The 14,964-nt window shown below is 32.7% G+C and overlaps 1 long non-coding RNA gene across 1 annotated transcript; it reads left to right on the top strand.

The window, feature by feature from the left end:
• Positions 1-12,113: 12,113 nt before the first annotated feature.
• Positions 12,114-14,700, top strand: LOC126887207 (uncharacterized). The gene is made up of 2 exons (XR_007698983.1): positions 12,114-12,474; positions 12,546-14,700. It is a non-coding gene; the product is annotated as an uncharacterized LOC126887207 (long non-coding RNA).
• The last annotated feature ends 264 nt before the right edge of the window (positions 14,701-14,964 follow it).

Raw genomic sequence — 14,964 nt, 5'->3', positions numbered from 1 at the left:
GATTACAATAATTTATATACCATACAATAAAAACTAATAATCGAGAAGAAAAAGTGATAAAAGATTTTTTTAATAATACCTATACCTGTTGTTACTATGGAACTCTTAGATAAATTTTGAACATCTTTAACAACAAAATAATTATATCACAGAATATATCCTGGTGTATTCTCTGCTTGGATATTTCATAATAATAAACAAAAATAACTTTTTATTAATTTCACGTCTTAAATCAATTAATATTTATCAAATACACTATCAATATCAATATTATTTAATAAACAACTCAAAATATTCCTGAAGCCGTGTCAGATATTTAGTAGCCTGCTTGTTTGTCACTGTCTTGTCACCACATTCTGTTCGACTGAGTGCGTTGTATGACAAAGATAGCGAATGTTCGATTTGGAAAATATCACCACGGACATGGTGTTCATTTTTTCAAATCCTGAAAAAACTAATAAATATTTTTGAAAATTTTTTACGCAGAATGAAAGCCTACATTATTACCGACTTACCGAGGGTCGAAATAATACCTTAGAATAAATAAAAAGTTTGTTTTGAATGAGATATTTAAAATAAAAAATCACACTAAATTTTCTCTTTTTATTCACCCTTGTAACTCATTAAAATAAACCTTATAGAAGTTTTCAGGGACTTTCGACCCTTGGTAATAACGTATTCTTTCATTCTGCGTTTAAAATTTTACCGGTGTTGAGCTGGCCCCCCCCACTTGCAAAAATTAAAAAACAAATAGCCCTGATTTATGAGCTATTTATGAGCTCTCATATTCCGCAAACTAAAAATTTTGAGCTCGTTCCACTGAGCAGGAATTTAATACCCTCACTACTTAAAAATAGGAATATTGAATCGGTTTTTGCGGCAGAATTACGAGCTATTTATGAGCTCTTGAAATTATATAGTTTCGATTTTTGAGCTCATCCCCTTCACCCCCAAACAACCCTTGAATTGATTTAACTTAAGAGAAAGATGCTGAGAAAACTTAAAATATATCGTATTGCGGATATAATTCCTATAGCTTATATACTCTAAGAATAAACTATTAAATCAAGGGCATTTCGATTATTGAGCTACAACCCCTTCGCAAGAAAACCACCCTATCTTCCCGGCTTAAGAGAAAGTTGTACTTAAAATGCGTTAAACTAATTATTTGGCGACTACATATCATTTAATAATTTATAAGCTTCCAAATTACGCGCATTTAGATCAGTAAATTCCAATTTATTTTGTATAGTGCAGTCACTGAAGGTAAAAATCAACGATTACCTTCAAGTTCGGTGAACCTTCATCGATTTTCACGAAAATTGGTCAGTGGTTAGAGGAAACGTCAAGAAACAAAGTTGACATGGTACCACCTTGCTATGACAGCCCTGGCATTAAGGCTATCTTCTCCCGGTGAGGGTGGTTATCCCTTATCCGAGGGGTGGAATAATTGATACGCTTTTACTTGTTGAGTTGTTTTATTTACACTCGCATGAGCATAAGCTGGTAGCACCGCTCCCAAAGAACGTCTCGTGTAGAAAGAGACACTATCTTTAATGTGGAAATATTACGTCTGATCACCAAAATAGAATGACGAATGTCTAATATAATAATAAGAATTCCCTTGTTATAGTTTTGCTGTTTATATATTTAGAAATGCCTATTCAGCATCGACCATGAAAAGTGTTTATAATTGACTCTGCAATTATTAGTGAATCGTGATCTAGGATAACAATATTTATATAATCGAATGAAGGTTGTAATATTGTTATGATGACATAAATAACTGAAAGTAATTATCGTAGATAATTACAGGGTGTTTTTAAGATATATCTACTGAGTACAGATGAATTCTTGTACACCTTCCCTTTTTAGGAATTTTCCGACTACGAGGAGGGAAATTTGCAAGTCGTGCTACCAACCCATACTGTGTTGTAATCAATACAAAAAAATTATTTTATATACAAACTTCCTAAGCCTACGCAAATACATAAATAATATAAAATGTTCGTTTAACAACATTGTTTCGTAACACTTGTCACTCACTGTGTTTTCGGATTGTAAGCATATAATCTATTCTTATGTATTTCCTTGATTTTATTGTTTTCTATTTTGATTTTACAATTAACGTTATTTACTTCTGTTATCGTGAAAGGACCTACATAAAGACTATCAAACTTACCATTCTCTTCCCTTTTTACAAGGACTAGGTCTCCTATTTTAAAGTGTTGTGGTGTTGCTTTGAGCTTATTCTTTTCTTGCCGCTCTTTTTTGTGTTTTAATAAGAAGGTTCTGGCTCTCTCGTGTGCGCTTTGTAGTTTGTATCGTAGCTCATTGTAGTAGGCATCTATATTGTAACATGGTTGGATCTCATGTGTAAGGTCTTCCGGTAGGTTAACCTTCCTGCCATATAACAGTTCGAACGGTGTGTATCCATGATACGCGTTAGGGGTTGTATTGTAGCAGTATGTGAACATTCTGCAACACACATCCCAATTTTCTCTGTCTTCGTCTATGAATGCTCTTACGTACTCGTTCAACGTTCTGTGTAGTTTTTCGCAACTTCCAATGGACTGTGGGTGGTATGCCGTTGAAAAGTTGTGTTCTATTTTTAATAGCTTTGTTAATTCCTGCATTACTTCGTTCTTATACTCTGTGCCTTGGTCTGTTCTTATTTGCTTCATGAGTCCGTATGTTGGTATGAAATGATCAAAGATTCCTCTTGCTATTGTCTCTGCTTCTTTATTGCACACTGGTATGCTGACCGCGTATTTTGTCAGTTCACACAACATTGTGATACAGTATTTATTACCTTCATTACTTCTCGTGAATGGACCTATTGTATCTATGTATACTATGTCCCATGGTTTGGAAGATGTGTCCGATATCACGAACTCTTCGACATGTGTTCTTTTCGGTTTGTTAATTTGACATTTGTGGCATTGTTTTACGTATTTTCTTACGTCTTTTTCCAAATTTTTCCATCGGAATCTTGCCTTTAGCTTCTTAATTAGTCTGTTATTCCCTACGTGTCCTCCGAACATCGGGTGATTATGGTATTCTCCTATTAATCTGTGTTTTTCTTTGTCATCTTTTATTGTTTCTGGTACTTCACATATGTATATTTCTATATTCTTCAATTTTTTATTTCCTTCTTTAATAAATTCATCAATTGTGCACATTTTAAAAATAATATCATTTACGTATATTTTTACTTTACGTACTGCATTCTCTACCGCCAGCTTATCAAGCTGTACCAACGCTTGGTTTAAATCGAAACGATTCAATCCTGTGGCTATGCTTTTGCTGCATTTTATTTTGTTTTTGGCCCTAATGCTCAGTCTTGGTGAGATTAGTTCTGCTCCAAAGGACAAAATTGGTAGTCTATGCGCCTCTAAATTATTTAGTACCTTCCTTACTGTTTGTTTGGTGGCTTCTGGCTGTAGTGCGAGTTCACTTTCAGCCTTTGTTTGTCTTGCTTCTTTCTCCTTTTCTTTTGCTTGAGCTCTTGTTATAGCTAGTATATGGGCGTTGTCTATGTATAGGTTTTTTAGTTGATGCAATGTTATTCTTGAAAGGCTGTCTGCGTAGTTACTTTTCCCTGTTATATACTCTATTTCGAAGTCATATTCTTCTAGGTCTAATCTGATCCTCGTGAGTTTTGAGGTTGGTTCTTTCATTGCAAATAGGTGTGTCAAAGGTTTATGGTCTGTTTTTACTTTGAATGTTGGTGCTCCATATAGATAACATTTAAAATAATTAATTCCCCAATGAATCGCTAGTAATTCCTTAACGATTATAGGTTTATTACATTCTCCTTTACTAAAACTTCTTGATGCATATGCTATAGGTAGGTCAATTCCGTTATAATCTTGACTTAGGATTGCTGAACAACTCTCATTGGATGCGTCTGTTGTTAAGATAAACTGTTTGTTGAAATCAGGATATTTTAAAATTGGTGGTTTCGTCAGAGATGCTTTAAGCTTTTTGAATGCTTTTTCACACTCCTCGGTCCACGAAAATTCTACTCCTTTCCTCGATAATTTGTTGAGTGGTCTGCATATTTCCGCAAAATTTTTAATAAAACGTCTGTAATAGTTGCAAAATGCTACAAATCTCTTTGTTTCTTCCGCTGTCTTAGGTGTCGGATATTGTTCAATTGCTGCATACTTCGCTTTGTCTGGTGATACTCCCTCTTGAGAAAGATCATGTCCTAAATATGTTACTTCCCTTCTGAAGAATTGACATTTTCCTGGGTTAAGTTTCAAATTGAATTTTCGACATGTCTCGAATGTCTTTTTCAGGTTGTCTAAGTGATGTTTTTCGGATATTCCAATTACTACGATATCGTCCATGTAAAGAAATGCTTTGTCTGGTGTTAATCCTGAAAATGCTATTGACATCATTCTTGAAAAGCTATTTGGGCTTACATTTAATCCAAAAGGTAATCTGGTAAATTGAAATGCTCCATTTTCTGTGCTGAACGATGTGTATTTTCTCGATGATTTTTCTAATGGTATCTGGTGAAAGCCTGACATTAAGTCTATAACTGAAAACCATTTTGCTCTTCCTAGTTGATCTAATATCGAATCTACTCTTGGTAATGGAAATTTGTCTGTAACTATCTTCTTGTTCAGTTGTCTAAAATCTATGCATAATCTCCATGCTTTTCCTCCATCTATAGCTTTTTTCGGTACCAGTACTACTGGGCTGTTGTACTCGGATGTAGATGGTTCTATGATTCCTTGGTCTCTTAGGTTTTGTACTTGTCGATTTAATTCCTCTGTTTGCGCATGAGGTGTCCTATAATTCTTGATATATACCGGAGTTTGGTCTTTAACTCTTAGTTTTTGTTCGTAGAAATTGTTACAGGTTAACATATCATGCCTTAGGGCGAATATGTCTGAATATTCCTCGCATAACGATACTAAGTTGTCTCGTATGTATTCTGGTATGTCTAATTTCAGTGATTCTCGTAATTCTTTTTTTCTGTCCTTGCTGTCGTTGACTAGCCTATATATATTGAATAGTTTAATATCCAACGTCCTGATTGTGCTTGCGTCTACATTTACTGTTTCGTACGTTGTGTTCAAAATTTTGATGTATGGATTATTACTTAAATAATTGCTCTTGCTATGAATATTCCTGGTTGTATTTCTTGCTGTTCCACTATCTTGTCTTTCTTTAACGTTTGAAAAATTTTTACGATTCTGTAAATTTCACATCTAGGCGGTATTATTATGGTGTCATTGTCTATATTATCCAGAATTTTCGTACTAATGTAACAATCGTTGTCCTCTTTAATGTGCATTTTAAGGTTTGCGTAATCTAGTATACATTGAAAGTTAGAAATAAAGTCTCTCCCAATGATTCCGTCTGTTGGAATTGGAAAGTTAGGTTCTACCAATTGAAAGATGTGTTCGAATCGAATTCCTTTTACTTCGAGTGTTGTCTCAACTTCTCCCATTGTTTGCAACTCTCCTTTAGTGACTCCTTTTATTTTCGCCTTTGTGTTTGGTTTCACCTGTTCCTTCATAAAATCTTGTGAACATTTTAGTATTGAAATGTCAGCTCCTGTGTCTATGATAAAAGTGCTTGTGTTTTCAAGAATTCCTGTTTTCATTCGTACAAAGTTCGTTAGGTTTAGGTCGAAGTTGTAAATGTTATATTTTATTTCTGCCTGTGTGCTTCCAACTTCTTGTTCATTCAAAACCCCAACTGCTGGTTTTCTTGCTCTTCTTGACTGTCCTCTATTTCTAGTAACCTTACGTTCCTGTTACGTCCGCCTCTCTGGTTTCCTCTGTATGTTTGATTGTTAAATTGTCTGTATCCTCTGTTCGAATAATTTCGTTGATTGTCCGTTGCTTCTCCTTCGTTCCGTTGTCCGAAGTTATTTCTTCTTCCTCTGTCATATTTGTTATGGTATCCTCTTCTGTATTGCTGCTGTCCTCTCCTATTCTCGTAGTTTGTCCTATAATTTAAGACTCTTCCTTGTGCATTTTCTTCAGTCATATCGATCGACAAAAATTTAGATACTACTTCCTGCGGTGATGTAAAGTTACCTGCTTCCAGTATTAGCTTAGCTTTCTCTGCATTAGCGTTTCGTTTCATTGTTGTTACTACTGCTTCCGTCGTATATTTCTTTGCTAAGTCAAGTGGCATTCCTTCCGCTATGTATGCTACTTTTAATTGTTCTGCTAACTCTTCCACTTCAGATGCGTACACTGCTGCATCTCTATGCCCTTGCCTTTTTATGGCTAATTTGGCTATTAAATTCTTCGGATTATCACCTTTTAATTCTTTCTTTAGTGCTTCAGCTATCCGTGGAATCGTATCTTCTGTGGTTATTAGGTTCCTAGCCTTATTGGTGAGTCGCGTTTTTATTAACGTTAAAGCTGTGTCTTCATGACCTTCTGCCAATTTTCCAAGTAGTTCTAATGCGTCTAAAAATGGTTGTAATTTCCCTGCGCTTCCATCGAACTCGTTGGGCAATATCTTGCTTGCGATATTCAAAAATTCATTGATTGTCAAAGCCATGTTTAATATTGTTATATCTTGTTTTATGTCACCTTTTTCCTCTTTTATTCCGTCGTTAATTATTTCTTCTTCTCCTTCCTCGTCGCTTTTTCCTTCTTCTATTTCCTCATCGCTTTGTTCCTCTTCAACTTCCTTGTCGATTGGTTGATGTATTGAACTTGGAACCACTGTTCTCACATTTACTGCTTGAAATGATCGTATAACTTTGTCTCTGATTTTTCCAAAATATTTGTTGCACGATTCCCTTTGTTTGTCCGAAAGTGCTTCCCAGTTTTTCCTAGTCAATTGCGTGAACTTGTTATAAGCTTTAATTAGCTGTGTCGTCACTTCTTCCTTTATGTCCTTAGATTTCGGAACTTTTTTCTTTAAGACTCTTCTGCTTTGCCTGTCTATTTCTTGTGCAATTTCCTCGACTATTTTGACAAAATCTTCCCAAGTAACTTTGTTGCTACTCATTTATACATAATTTTTTTTCTTTTTTCCAGCTTCTGCACTTCTTAGCGAAAATATAAATTCGATAGTCTTACGGTGTATATAGATATGTAGTATATAGATATATAGTAAAAAAATATGGAGATAAAATAATACGTCAATATATGGTAAAAATATGTAAAAATTGCAGTGGTAATAAAAAATTCAAAAATAAATAACGTTATATTAACCCTTGTAAATAAGTAGTTAGAATAATAATTTAAATGTATTATGCATATAGCGTATATTTGTTATATATCGTATATTTATTTTGATAGGTATATTTACGATAGCAAATATTAAAATCATAAAAAATTGCAAAAATGTACTAAAAATCAGTAGTCAAATAATAAATGAATAAAAGTCAGCAAGGATAAAGTATACGTTGATAAATATGTAAAAAAAATCATATAAAATTGTATCATTGCGTCCTATAATGACTTAATATGAGGGTAAAAAAAATCTTTGTATATTGATAAATATTGGTAATAGAATAGAATAATTAAGTAAAAATAGGTAAACTTGAAACATATATTAATGTAATTAAGGTAGCACATAATGTTTATACTTTATATTAATCAGGAAATACCATAAAAATAGCTAATATGGACTTACCACTTTTACACGTCTTTGTTCGTATCACAAGTCCTCGCTGCACGTTCCATAGCATTGTCCATTTTCCATTGTCCCACGATGTTCCATCTCCATACTATTCCCTTTTCAGCTCCGCGTCGGCCTGATGTCTCCATCCATTTTACATACCACACTGTTGTCTAAGGTGGTCTAGGTGCCTGAACATTGACGTGTTTTCTCATTTCTCGTTCTAGACTGCTAGTTCTGAGTTCTCGCCTGGTCTTGGATCGCCATATGGCAGCCCTGACATTAAGGCTATCTTCTCCCGGTGAGGGTGGTTATCCCTTATCCGAGGGGTGGAATAATTGATACGCTTTTACTTGTTGAGTTGTTTTATTTACACTCGCATGAGCATAAGCTGGTAGCACCGCTCCCAAAGAACGTCTCGTGTAGAAAGAGACACTATCTTTAATGTGGAAATATTACGTCTGATCACCAAAATAGAATGACGAATGTCTAATATAATAATAAGAATTCCCTTGTTATAGTTTTGCTGTTTATATATTTAGAAATGCCTATTCAGCATCGACCATGAAAAGTGTTTATAATTGACTCTGCAATTATTAGTGAATCGTGATCTAGGATAACAATATTTATATAATCGAATGAAGGTTGCAATATTGTTATGATGACATAAATAACTGAAAGTAATTATCGTAGATAATTACAGGGTGTTTTTAAGATATATCTACTGAGTACAGATGAATTCTTGTACATTGCGCCTTTACCCTGAGGGTGGATACCGCCCCTTCTCGGGGGTGAAAATTATTTTATAAAAAATAACTGCACAAATCAATAAAAGAACAAATTAAAAGCAAAATTTATTATATAAAGTTAATAAAATAAGTCAATACTTTTTAAGTTATTAAAGATCAAAGATTTTAATTGTTTGTGAAAAAAATGCATGTTTTGAAGAGGTTTTTTGTAAATCACTGAAAAACTGTAAGTTTTTACAAAAAAGTTAATAGTAGTTTAATTCGTATAGCTTATATTCTAAGAATAAACTCTTAAATCACGCACCTTTCGATTCTATAGCTACAACCCCTTCGCAAGAAAACGACCCCATTTTCCCGGCTTAAGAGAGAGTTGTTCTTAAAATAATTTAAATTGATTATTTGGCGACTACATATCGTTTAATAATTTATTAGCTTGCAAAATATACGCATCTCAATTATTGAATTGCCATTTTCTTTCTATAGTGCAGTCACTGAAGGTAAAAATCAACTATTACCTTCGATTTCGGTAAATCTCCATTTATTTTCACGAATTGACAATAACAACTTGGGGTTTTAGCCTGGGGTATATGTCACCCCTTCTCGAGAGTGAAAATTACTTTATTAAAAATAACCCCACAAATCGAGAGAGGGACAAATTCTAAGCAAAATTTGTTATATAATGTGATTAAAATAAATCAATACTTTTTGAGTTATTAAAGATAAAATATTTTAATTTTTGGAAAGAAAATGCATGCTTTAGAGCGATTTTTCATAAATGACTCAAAAACTGTAAGTTTTTACAAAAAAGTTTTCATCACTAAAATTCAAGCTAATAAAAAATATAATAAATTGCTTACTTGAAAAACCTTTAATGTTAATTTAAAGTAAGTTATTGGTAATTAAATGTATATTTTTTTCCGCGACTGTTCAAATCTAAGGGTTCAAGCTTAAATAACGGGAAAAAGATGCATTTTATAACACTTAGGTACTAAATACTTGTCAAAGTACTTAGAAATACCCATCAAAAATAAGATCCAGAAAAAGTTAATAGTATCAAAATCTGCTCACCAATTTTCGTGAAAATGAATGGAGATTTACCGAAATCGAAGGTCATAGTTGATTTTTACCTTCAGTGACTGCACTATAGAAAGAAAATGGCAATTCAATAATTAAGATGCGTATATTTTGCGACCTCATAAATTATTAAACAATATATAGTCGACAAATAATTAATTTAAATTATTTTAAGTACAACCCTCTCTTAAGCCGGGAATATGGGATGGTTTTCTTGTGAAGGGGTTGTAGTTCAATAATCGAAAGGCGCGTGATTTTAGAGTTTATTTTTAGAATATAAGCTATACGAATTAAACTACTATTAACTTTTTTGTAAAAACTTACAGTTTTTCAGTGATTTACAAAAAACCTCTTTAAAACATGCATTTTTTTCACAAATAATTAAAATCTTTGATCTTTAATAACTTAAAAAGTATTGACTTATTTTATTAACTTTATATAATAAATTTTGCTTTTAATTTGTTCTTTTATTGATTTGTGCAGTTATTTTTTATAAAATAATTTTCACCCCGGAGAAGGGGCGGTATCCACCCTCAGGGTAAAGGAACAAGGTGGTACCATGTCACCTTTGTTTCTTGATGTATCCTCTAACCACTGACCAATTTTCGTGAAAATCGATGAAGGTTCACCGAAATTGAAGGTAATCGTTGATTTTTACCTTCAGTGACTGCACTATACAAAATAAATTGCAATTTACTGATCTAAATGCGCGTAATTTGGAAGCTTATAAATTATTAAATGATATGTAGTCGCCAAATAATTAGTTTAACGCATTTTAAGTACAACTTTCTCTTAAGCCGGGAAGATAGGGTGGTTTTCTTGCGAAGGGGTTGTAGCTCAATAATCGAAATGCCCTTGATTTAGAGTATATAAGCTATAGGAATTATATCCGCAATACGATATATTTTAAGTTTTCTCAGCATCTTTCTCTTAAGTTAAATCAATTCAAGGGTTGTTTGGGGGTGAAAGGGATGAGCTCAAAAATCGAAACTATATAATTTCAAGAGCTCATAAATAGCTCGTAATTCTGCCGCAAAAACCGATTCAATATTCCTATTTTTAAGTAGTGGGGGGGGGGCTGACTCAGCCCCCCCCCACCAGGGTATTAAATTCCTGCTCAGTGGAACGAGCTCAAAATTTTTAGTTTGCGGAATATGATAGCTCATAAATCAGGGCTATTTGTTTTTTAATTTTTGCAAGTGGGGGGGGGCCAGCTCAACACGGGTTAAAATTTTCAAGAATACTTATTAGTTTTCTCAGGATTCGAAAAAAAAAGAATGCATTTAAAAAGCATTGGAGCCGAAATGTTGCGCCTATCCCCTTCAGTTTCCAAAATATATTCCCCAACTGGTCATAAAATTGATATCTGCTGAACATCTGTGGCAATCTGGCAACCGCAAATTCAAAGGTTCAGACCCTATTGCCAAATCTATCGACTAATGCACTAATCTATCTCTATCAGGGCAATTTCCAAAAAAAAATTCTAATATTAACTGAAATTAATATAAAAAAAACAACAAATATTTATTCCTTCATGTTTTATATAAATTAAAAAATAGCAAAATCCATATAATAATTTAATAGAACTGTAGTTTTCATGTTTTCAAAGCTTTTTCTGTATATTTGAAGCGTATAACACATACCTTATAAGAACGTGGCAACACTGCCAAACTAATGTTCGGTTTAGTTTATTGCTATCTTCACAGACTCCGAATCTGAATGTAGAGATGTTGAAAAAGTATCTATTCATTACAAAGTACCCGTTACTTGCGACTACCGAAAGTAACGATTACTGTACAGAGAGGCAAATCGTTACTTTGATTACTCTGATTACTTCGTACCAATCGTATCAGCAGTGCCGGATTTACCACTAGGCCGACTAGGCCGCGGCCTAGGGCCGCAAGCAAAAGGGGGCCACAGCGTTTTGTAAAAAAAACTTTTTTGGTAAAAAATTTTTTACTAATTGAACTGAAATCAGTAAATAATTTTTCAGATAAGAAAATTTCTACTAAACACGTGGTACGTGGTATACGATATATTTTACAATGTTTTGACAAGAGTAGCAAAACATTGCAAAAACTGCTACATACTTGAATGTGACTTGCAACATACAAATCTCTAAAGGAGTACGCATTGAGTCTGAGAGACAACTTTGATTCCTATGAAAAAAGAGGAAAAGAGTTGTCTAAAAATGAAACCTATTATTCTTGAAATAAAAAGACGCCCGAAATTTGGATTTTTAAACAACTTATCGTCAATTTCCAATGAAGAAATCAGGGTAAAAGTTTCTATTTTGACTAAAAAGTATCGAATCGACATAGATGATGACTTTGGAGAAGAGTGTGTACTCAAAGTCACCTAGAGTGTAATCCCATAAGACTCAATGTTAAAACGTCCTGACAAAATCTGACAGCGTGTCACGTGACTGTAAGTAGAGGGGAGATGAGACGCACGGAGCCAATACGAGTAATGAATACTATAAATGATTACTTTATAAAAAAGTAACGATTTGAACGAATACTCGAAAGTAACTATAATCAACATCACTATCTGAATGTTGTCCGATCTTTAGTTGCGATTAAAACTCGCCCTGATGGAATACAATGTTGCCTAATTTACTGTTCCGTTCCGTCACAAATCGTCTGTCATTCAAGTCATTCTGCCAAAAACAAATTTGTTTGGTTTTGTTTTCAAAATTGTTGAAGTTCTATTTTCTATTTGGTTTGGTTCTATTTTTTAGTCATGAAGTTAAGTAGTATCGTGGGATATTTGAAGTTCTTGGGTACTGAAAATTCAAGAAGTTTTAGAAGGAAAACAAGTTTTAAACTCTGGTCATCTTATTTTGGCTGGAAAAATAGAGGAAAGTTCTCAGCATACCATCAAAATATATGGTTTATTCCTTCAGTAAGGTCCAATCCCCACGAAATTAAAGGAACCCTATCTTTCACAAATGGCATGAGCATTAGCCAAATGTTATGTTCTTGTAAAGCAGAAAATAGTGGAAAATGTAAACATGTCTACTCTTGCTAAATTTAAGTATAAGGTATGTAAAGTTCCAAAAATAAATGCAATCATGAAAGGAATATTTTTGATTTTACATTGATATTGTTTTAGGGAAGATGTGAAATTAATGGAACATTCAGTACATGAGTTGAAAAAAATGTTAACAAATTGGCAAATGAAGACCATTTTTAATTGATCTAAACATTTATAGAAACAAAGTATATGGTTAATATAAAATATTACCTGCCTGAAGTAACTTGGTGTACAAATCAATAGTAACCATAATTTTTATTCCCAGGGCCAGTGAGAAACAATGTGCATTTCATTTCTAAGTGTTCTAAGGAAAGATCTTGTAAGAATAAATAGATCTGTACAATGAAGATTAACCTAATCTGTTTAACCATTGAAATTATTGTATTGTTATAAAAATAATAAATCTCCATTTCATATTATGTACACTTACATACATTAGCCTGGAATTTCATTGTGTCTACAGTAGTGGCCATAGTCACAAACCTACCCTAGTCTACGGAGGTACTGTCTTTCGCAGATGTGGTAATACCGGGTTTGATACATTATTGCTAAATAAAGTTTGTGAATAGTAACTTTTCACAAAATAGACAGTTTTAATAGTTTTCACTGTACTTAAATCTTTTTTACATTCAGTGGTAATAACATTATATTTTGTTTTGGTATTTAAATTTACCTAAATATTTACAGAAATATGCTATACTAAATTCAAGATGCAGTAGAAATAAACAAACCAAAACACGTTAAATGCTACTATGAGCACTCCCAAATCATAATTTACAATGTACAGTAGACTCTCATAAGTTCGGCCTCGGTTAGTTCGGTCTCCGCTTAGTCCGGCCGGCTCTCTGAGCATTAGTCACACACTTTGCACATCAAAAATCATTAGAAAAGAAAATTCAGAAAAAAATTACTGACTTTTTTTAAGTGTTTAAGAAGCCAAACCACCAATGTGCAATATTTTTAAATTTTATTAGGCCTAGAGTTCTGTAAGTATTGCTTTATAGTATTTTTGTAACTGTCTATCTTTTCAAATGTGTTAAATATGTCAGAGTATTCCTCTGTGTTGTCTTCTACTTAATGTACAAGTGTTTTGTTTTTGCTAGATCCATACAAACAATAAATGGGCATTTTTTAGATAAGCATCGGTTAGTTTGGCCACTTTTAAGTTCGGCCTAGGGTCCGGTCCCGAGGTGGCCGAACTTAAGGGAGTCTACTGTATATACATTGTAAATCCCAAATCATGATTTCCAAAGTTTATACATTGTAAATTATGATTCGGGAGTGCTCCTAATAGTAGTATTTAACTTGTCTTGATTTGTTTATTTCTACTGCATCTTAATTTTAAATTTAGTGTAGATGTATCCATCATAGGACTCTTACTTATAGATGCAATAAAATTATTGCATCATAAAAATATAAAATCATTGCTTTATTTTCATTTTAAATGTTATACTTCCAGTATTATATGTAGTACCTAGTATTAAAACAGATATTTTTAATTAAAAATATAAGTATCTTATTTTTGTAATGAACAACATTAAATTTACTTCTTGCGGGAGTAGAAAAAAGTTATAGTAAATATTTTTAACTCGTTTAGCATTTGATGATATTTATATTTGCCATATGTTTGTGTAAGACATGTTTAACGAGTAGTCTAAGGGCATATTATTATGCTTTGTTATACAAAATAGACATAAAATTTTGAAACTTTCAGCTTTACTTTTTCATTGTTTCAATATTAAATCCCAAATTTAGACTCTCCACCATTTTCTCATAAAAAAGTATGTTCAGTTTTTACCCCAGGTAGACCGAAACCACCAAAAATTGATGTTACTTAAGTTTTTAAGTATTAAAAAATGTGTTTCATCAGATACACAAAATAAATGCAACTGATTATGTGCAGATAGTGGTGTCCCTTTTAATTTTTATTCCTAAAAACTTTACTGTTAAACCAAAGTTTTAGTTAAAAAAAAAAAACAAAATGTTTGCTTTCTGTGTGGAGTTACAAAAATAAGTTGAAATGCTATTTAATTTCGTATTATATCCTGGTGATCCTCTGCCATACTAATTTTACATTGTTCTTACATGCAAGCATTTGTAAATTAATTTACCATTAAAGGGCGGCCCAAGGTATATTCATCTTAAATGGGTGGTTGTAGTTTTGTATATTTTATTTTTATTTTAGTTTTGTAATATTTTTAAGAACAAATAAAATAATTATAATTATTCTGAACTGTTGTTTCTTTATCAAACTTCTTTTTTTTTTTTTGAAAAAAGTATCAACAAATCCATATATTTAAATTCAATATAAATGTAAATTTTATAGATAGAATTTACATAAAATAAGAATTTTTCATGAATGTTCTTTCAGTTTATCTATTCTTCTTGTCTTTTTTCCTTATGCCTATTACGGTGTCGGATTATGGTCCGTTGTTTCTTTCACCCATTTTTCTACGCTTTTCTGTTTTTGGCTAGGCTTTTCATTTCTTCTTTCGTT

Source organism: Diabrotica virgifera, chromosome 6 (assembly GCF_917563875.1).
Source record: "Diabrotica virgifera virgifera chromosome 6, PGI_DIABVI_V3a".
NCBI lineage: Eukaryota > Metazoa > Arthropoda > Insecta > Coleoptera > Chrysomelidae > Diabrotica > Diabrotica virgifera.
This window is presented reverse-complemented; position numbering and strand designations above follow the sequence as displayed.